Source organism: Dermacentor variabilis, chromosome 7 (genome assembly GCF_050947875.1).
Source record: "Dermacentor variabilis isolate Ectoservices chromosome 7, ASM5094787v1, whole genome shotgun sequence".
Taxonomy (NCBI): Eukaryota; Metazoa; Arthropoda; class Arachnida; order Ixodida; family Ixodidae; genus Dermacentor; species Dermacentor variabilis.
Window position 1 is genome coordinate 31067451 of NC_134574.1, and position 7095 is coordinate 31074545.

The window sequence follows — 7095 nt, forward strand, 5'->3', positions numbered from 1 at the left end:
CGCTGCTGCTGCTGCTGCTTCCGCGGCTGCTTCCGCTGCTGCTGCTGCTTCCGCTGCTGCTACTGGTGCTGCTTCCGCTGCTGCTTCCGCTGCTGCTGCTTCTTCCGCTGCTGCTGCTGCTGCTTCCGCTGCTGCTGCTGCTGTTGCTGCTGCTGCTGCTGCTGCTGCTTCCGCTGCTGCTGCTGCCGCCGCCGCCGCCGCCGCTGCTGCTGCTGCTCCTGCTACTGCTGCTACTGCTGCTGCTGCTTCCGCTGCTGCTGCTGCTGCTGCTTCCGCTGCTTCCGCTGCTGCTGCTGCTGCTTCCGCTGCTTCCGCTGCTGCTTCCGCTGCTGCTGCTTCCGCGGCTGCTGCTGCTGCGACTTCCGCTGCTGCTGCTGGTGCCGCTTCCACTGCTGCTGCTTCTTCCGCTGCTGCTGCTTCCGCTGTTGCTGCTGCTGCTTCCGCTGCCGCTGCTGCTGCTTCCGCTGCTGCTTCCGCTGCTGCTGCTGCTGCTTCCGCTGCTGCTGCTTCTTCCGCTGCTGCTGCTGCTGCGGCTGCTGCTGCCGCTGCTGCTGCCGCTGCCGGTGCCGCTGCTGCCGCTGCCGCTGCCGCTGCTGCCGCTGTCGCTGCTGCTGCTGCTGCTGCTGCCGCTGCTGCTGCTGCTGCTGCTTCCGCTGCTTCCGCTGCTTCCGCTGCTGCTGCTGCTTCCGCTGCTGGTGCTGCTTCCGCTGCTGCTTCCGCTGCTGCTTCCGCTGCTGCTTCCGCTGCTGCTGCTGCCGCTGCTGCTTCCGCTGCTGCTTCCGCTGCTGGTGCTGCTGCTGCTGCTGCTACTGCTGCTGCTGCTGCTGCTTCCGCTGCTGCTGCTGCTGCTGCTGCTTCCGCTGCTGCTTCCGTTGCTGATTCCGCTGCTGCTGCTGCTGCTGCTGCCGCCGCCGCTGCTGCTGCTGCTGCTGCTGCTTCCGCTGCTGCTTCCGCTGCTTCCGCTGCTGCTGCTGCTGCTGCTGCTTCCGCTGCTGCTGCTGCTGCTGTTGCTTCCGCGGCTGCTTCCGCTGCTGCTGTTGCTGCTGCTGCTGCTGCTTCCGCTGCTGCTGCTGCTGCTGCTGCTGCTGCTTCCGCTGCTGCTGCTGCTGCTGCTGCTTCCGCTGCTGCTTCCGCTGCTGCTGCTGCTGCTTCCGCTGCTGCTGCTTCCGCTGCTGCTGCTGCTGCTACTTCCGCTGCTGCTGCTGCTGCTGCTGCTGCTGCTTCCGCTGCTGCTGCTGCTGCTGCTGCTTCCGCGGCTGCTGCTGCTGCTTCCGCTGCCGCTGCTGCTGATGCTGCTGCTGCTGCTGCTTCCGCTGCTTCTGCTGCTGCTTCCGCTGCTGCTGCTGCTGCTGCTTCCGCTGCTGCTTCCGCTGCTGCTGCTACTGCTGCTGCTGCTGCTTCCGCTGCTGCTGCTGCTTCCGCTGCTGCTGTTGCTGCTGCTGCTGCTGCGTCCGCTGCTTCCGCTGCTGCTGCTGCTGCTGCTTCCGCTGCTGCTGCTGCTGCTGCTGCTTCCGCTGCTGCTGCTGCTGCTGCTTCCGCTGCTGCTACTTCCACTGCTGCTGCTGCTGCTGCTGCTGCTGCTACTTCCGCTGCTGCTGCTGCTGCTTCCGCTGCTTCCGCTGCTGCTGCTTCCGCTGCCGCTGCTGCTTCCGCTGCTGCTGCTGCCGCTGCTGCTTCCGCTGCTGCTGCTGCTGCTTCCGCTGCTGCTGCTGCTGCTGCTGCTTCCGCTGCTGCTGCTGCTGCTGCCGCTGCTGCTTCCGCTGCTGCTTCCGCTGCTGCTGCTGCTGCGGCTGCTGCTACTGCTGCTGCTGCTGCTTCCGCTGCTGCTGCTGCTGCTGCTTCCGCTGCTGCTTCCGCTGCTGCTGACTGCTGCTTCCGCTGCTGCTTCCGCCGCCGCCGCCGCCGCTGCTGCTGCTGCTGCTGCTTCCGCTCGTGCTGCTGCTTCAGCTGCTGCTGCTGCTGCTTCCGCTGGTGCTGCTGCTTCCGCTGCTGCTGCTGCTGCTGCTTCCGCTGCTGCTGCTGCTGCTTCCGCTGCTGCTGCTGCTGCTGCTGCTGCTGCTGCTGCTTCCGCTGCTGCTGCTTCCGCTGCTGCTGCTGCTTCCGCTGCTGCTGCTGCTGCTGCTGCTGCTTCCGCTGCTGCTGCTGCTGCTGCTGCTGCTTCCGCTGCTGCTGCTGCTGCTGCTGCTGCCGCCGCCGCCGCCGCCGCTGCTGCTGCCGCCGCCGCCGCCGCCGCCGCCGCCGCCGCCGCTGCTGCTGCTGCTGCTGCTACTGCTGCTCCTGCTGCTGGTGCTGCTGCGGCTACTTCCGCTGCTGCTTCCGCTGCTGCTTGCGCTGCTGCTGCTGCTGCTGCTGCTGCTGCTGCTACTGCTGCTGCTGCTACTGCTGCTGCTGCTGCTGCTGCTGTTGCTGCTGCTGCTGCTGCTGCTTCCGCTGCTGCTGCTGCTGCTGCTGCTGCCGCCGCCGCCGCCGCCGCCGCTGCCGCTGCTGCTGCTGCTTCCGCTGCTGCTGCTGCTGCTTCCGCTGCTGCTTCCGCTGCTGCTGCTGCTGCTGCTGCTGCTTCCGCAGCTGCTTCCGCTGCTGCTGCTGCTGCTGCTGCTGCTTCCGCTGCTGCTTCCGCTGCTGCTGCTGCTGCTGCTTCTGCTGCTGCTTCCGCTGCTGCTGCTGCCGCTGCCGCTGCTGCCGCTGCTGCTGCCGCTGCCGCTGCTGCTGATGCTGCTGCTGCTTCCGCTGCTTCCGCTGCTTGCGCTGCTGCTGCTGCTTCCGCTGCTGCTGCTGCCGCTGCTGCTTCCGCTGCTGCTTCCGCTGCTGCTTCCGCTGCTGCTGCTGCTGCTGCTGCTGCTGCTTCCGCTGCTGCTGCTGCTGCTGCTGCTTCCGCTGCTGCTGCTGCTGCTGCTTCCGCTGCTGCTTCCGCTGCTGCTCCCGCTGCTGCTGCTGCTGCTGCTTCCGCTGGTACTGCTGCTTCCGCTGCTTCTGCTGCTGCTGCTTCCGCTGCTGCTGCTGCTGCTGCTTCCGCTGCTGCTGCTGCTGCTGCTGCTTCCGCTGCTGCTTCCGCTACTGCTGCTGCTGCTGCTTCCGCTGCTGCTTCCGCTGCTGCTGCTGCTGCTACTGCTTCCGCTGCTGCTGCTGCAGCTGCTGCTTCCGCTGCTGCTGCTGCTTCCGCTGCTGCTGCTGCTGCTGCTGCTGCTTCCGCTGCTGCTGCTGCTTCCGCTGCTGCTACTTCCGCTGCTGCTGCTGCTGCTGCTACTGCTGCTGCTTCCGCTGCTGCTTCCGCTGCCGCTGCTGCTGCTGCTTCCGCTGCTGCTTCCGCTGCTGCTTCCTCTGCTGCTGTTGCTGCTGCTGCTGCCGCTGCCGCCGCTTCCGCCGCCGCTGCTGCTGCTGCTGCTTCCGCTGCTTCTGCTGCTGCTTCAGCTGCTGCTGCTGCTGCTGCTTCCGCTGGTGCTGCTGCTTCCGCTGCTGCTGCTGCTTCCGCTGCTGCTGCTGCTGCTGCTGCTGCTGCTTCCGCTGCTTCCGCTGCTGCTGCTGCTGCTGCTGCTTCCGCGGCTGCTTGCGCTGCTGCTGCTGCTTCCGCTGCTGCTTCCGCTACTGCTGCTGCTGCTGCTGCTTCCGCTGCTGCTTCCGCTGCTGCTGCTGCTGCTGCTGCTGCTTCCGCTGCTGCTTCCGCTACTGCTGCTGCTGCTGCTGCTGCTTCCGCTGCTGCTGCTGCTGCTGCTGCTGCTTCCGCTGCTGCTGCTGCTGCTGCTGCTTCCGCTGCTGCTGCTGCTGCTGCTTCCGCTGCTGCTACTTCCACTGCTGCTGCTGCTGCTGCTACTTCCGCTGCTGCTGCTGCTGCTTCCGCTGCTTCCGCTGCTGCTGCTTCCGCTTCTTCCGCTGCTGCTGCTGCTTCCGCTGCCGCTGCTGCTTCCGCTGCTGCTGCTGCTGCTTCCGCTGCTGCTTCCGCTGCTGCTGCTGCTGCTGCTGCTTCCGCTGCTGCTGCTGCTGCTGCCGCTGCTGCTTCCGCTGCTGCTTCCGCTGCTGCTGCTGCTGCTGCTGCTGCTGCTGCTGCTGCTTCCGCTGCTGCTGCTGCTGCTGCTTCCGCTGCTGCTTCCGCTGCTGCTTCCGCCGCCGCCACCGCCGCTGCTGCTGCTGCTGCTGCTTCCGCTGGTGCTGCTGCTTCAGCTGCTGCTGCTGCTGCTGCTTCCGCTGGTGCTGCTGCTTCCGCTGCTGCTGCTGCTGCTTCCGCTGCTACTGCTGCTTCCGCTGCTGCTTCCGCTACTGCAGCTGCTGCTGCTGCTTTTGCTGCTGCTTCCGCTACTGCTGCTGCTGCTGCTTCCGCTGCTGCTTCCGCTGCTGCTGCTGCTGCTGCAGCTGCTTCCGCTGCTGCTGCTGCTTCCGCTGCTGCTGCTGCTGCTGCTGCTGCTGCTTCCGCTGCTGCTACTTCCGCTGCTGCTGCTGCTTCCGCTGCTTCCGCTGCTGCTGCTGCTTCCGCTGCTGCTGCTTCCGCTTCCTCCGCTGCTGCTGCTGCTGCTTCCGCTGCTGCTTCCGCTGCTGCTCCCGCTGCTGCTGCTGCTGCTGCTTCCGCTGGTACTGCTGCTTCCGCTGCTTCTGCTGCTGCTGCTTCCGCTGCTGCTGCTGCTGCTGCTTCCGCTGCTGCTGCTGCTGCTGCTGCTTCCGCTGCTGCTTCCGCTACTGCTGCTGCTGCTGCTTCCGCTGCTGCTTCCGCTGCTGCTGCTGCTGCTACTGCTTCCGCTGCTGCTGCTGCAGCTGCTGCTTCCGCTGCTGCTGCTGCTTCCGCTGCTGCTGCTGCTGCTGCTGCTTCCGCTGCTGCTGCTGCTTCCGCTGCTGCTACTTCCGCTGCTGCTGCTGCTGCTGCTACTGCTGCTGCTTCCGCTGCTGCTTCCGCTGCCGCTGCTGCTGCTGCTTCCGCTGCTGCTTCCGCTGCTGCTTCCTCTGCTGCTGTTGCTGCTGCTGCTGCCGCTGCCGCCGCTTCCGCCGCCGCTGCTGCTGCTGCTGCTTCCGCTGCTTCTGCTGCTGCTTCAGCTGCTGCTGCTGCTGCTGCTTCCGCTGGTGCTGCTGCTTCCGCTGCTGCTGCTGCTTCCGCTGCTGCTGCTGCTGCTGCTGCTGCTGCTGCTTCCGCTGCTTCCGCTGCTGCTGCTGCTGCTGCTGCTTCCGCGGCTGCTTGCGCTGCTGCTGCTGCTTCCGCTGCTGCTTCCGCTACTGCTGCTGCTGCTGCTGCTTCCGCTGCTGCTTCCGCTGCTGCTGCTGCTGCTGCTGCTGCTTCCGCTGCTGCTTCCGCTACTGCTGCTGCTGCTGCTGCTGCTTCCGCTGCTGCTGCTGCTGCTGCTGCTGCTTCCGCTGCTGCTGCTGCTGCTGCTGCTTCCGCTGCTGCTGCTGCCGCTGCTTCCGCTGCTGCTACTTCCACTGCTGCTGCTGCTGCTGCTACTTCCGCTGCTGCTGCTGCTGCTTCCGCTGCTTCCGCTGCTGCTGCTTCCGCTTCTTCCGCTGCTGCTGCTGCTTCCGCTGCCGCTGCTGCTTCCGCTGCTGCTGCTGCTGCTTCCGCTGCTGCTTCCGCTGCTGCTGCTGCTGCTGCTGCTTCCGCTGCTGTTGCTGCTGCTGCCGCTGCTGCTTCCGCTGCTGCTTCCGCTGCTGCTGCTGCTGCTGCTGCTGCTGCTGCTGCTGCTGCTGCTGCTGCTTCCGCTGCTGCTGCTGCTGCTGCTTCCGCTGCTGCTTCCGCCGCCGCCACCGCCGCTGCTGCTGCTGCTGCTGCTTCCGCTGGTGCTGCTGCTTCAGCTGCTGCTGCTGCTGCTGCTTCCGCTGGTGCTGCTGCTTCCGCTGCTGCTGCTGCTGCTTCCGCTGCTACTGCTGCTTCCGCTGCTGCTTCCGCTACTGCAGCTGCTGCTGCTGCTTTTGCTGCTGCTTCCGCTACTGCTGCTGCTGCTGCTTCCGCTGCTGCTTCCGCTGCTGCTGCTGCTGCTGCAGCTGCTTCCGCTGCTGCTGCTGCTTCCGCTGCTGCTGCTGCTGCTGCTGCTGCTTCCGCTGCTGCTACTTCCGCTGCTGCTGCTGCTTCCGCTGCTTCCGCTGCTGCTGCTGCTTCCGCTGCTGCTGCTTCCGCTTCCTCCGCTGCTGCTGCTGCTGCTACTGCTGCTGCTTCCGCTGCTGCTTCCGCTGCTGCTTCCGCTGCTGCTGCTGCTGCTGCTGCTGCTGCTGCTGCTGCTTCCGCTGCTGCTGCTGCTGCTGCTGCTGCTTCCGCTGCTGCTGCTGCTGCTGCTGCTGCTGCTTCCGCTGCTGCTTCCGCTGCTGCTGCTGCTGCTACTGCTTCCGCTGCTGCTGCTGCTGTTGCTGCTGCTGCTTCCGCTGCTGCTGTTGCTGCTGCTTCCGCTGCTGCTGCTGCTGCTTCCGCTGCTGCTGCTGCTGCTGCAGCTGCTGCTGCTGCTGCTGCTGCTGCTTCCGCTGCTGCTGATGCTGCTTCCGCTGCTGCTGCTGCTTCCGCTGCTGCTGCTGCTGCTGCTGCTGCTGCTGCTTCCGCTGCTGCTGCTGCTGCTGCTTCCGCTGCTGCTGCTGCTGCTGCTGCTGTTGCTGCTTCCGCTGCTGCTGCTGCTGCTGCTTCCGCTGCTGCTGCTGCTGCTGCTGCTGCTGCTTCCGCTGCTGCTGCTGCTTCCGCTGCTGCTTCCGCTGCTGCTGCTGCTGCTGCTTCCGCTGCTGCTGCTTCCGCTGCTGCTTCTGCTGCTCCTGCTTCCGCTGCTGCTGCTTCCGCTGCTGCTGCTGCTGCTGCTTCCGCTGCTGCTGCTTCCGCTGCTGCTGCTTCCGCTGTTGCTGCTGCTGCTGCTGCTGCTTCCGCTGCTGCTGCTGCTGCTGCTGCTGCTTCCGCTGCTGCTGCTGCTGCTGCTTCCGCTGCTGCTGCTGCTGCTGCTTCCGCTGCTGCTGCTACTTCCGCTGCTGCTGCTGCTGCTGCTGCTGCTGCTTCCGCTGCTGCTGCTGCTGCTGCTGCTGCTGCTTCCGCTGCTGCTGCTGCTTCCGCTGCTGCTGCTGCTTCCGCTGCTGCTGCTGCTGCTGCTTCCGCTGCTGCTGCTGCTGCTTCCGCTGCTGCTTCCGCTGCTGCTGCTGCTGCTGCTTCCGCTG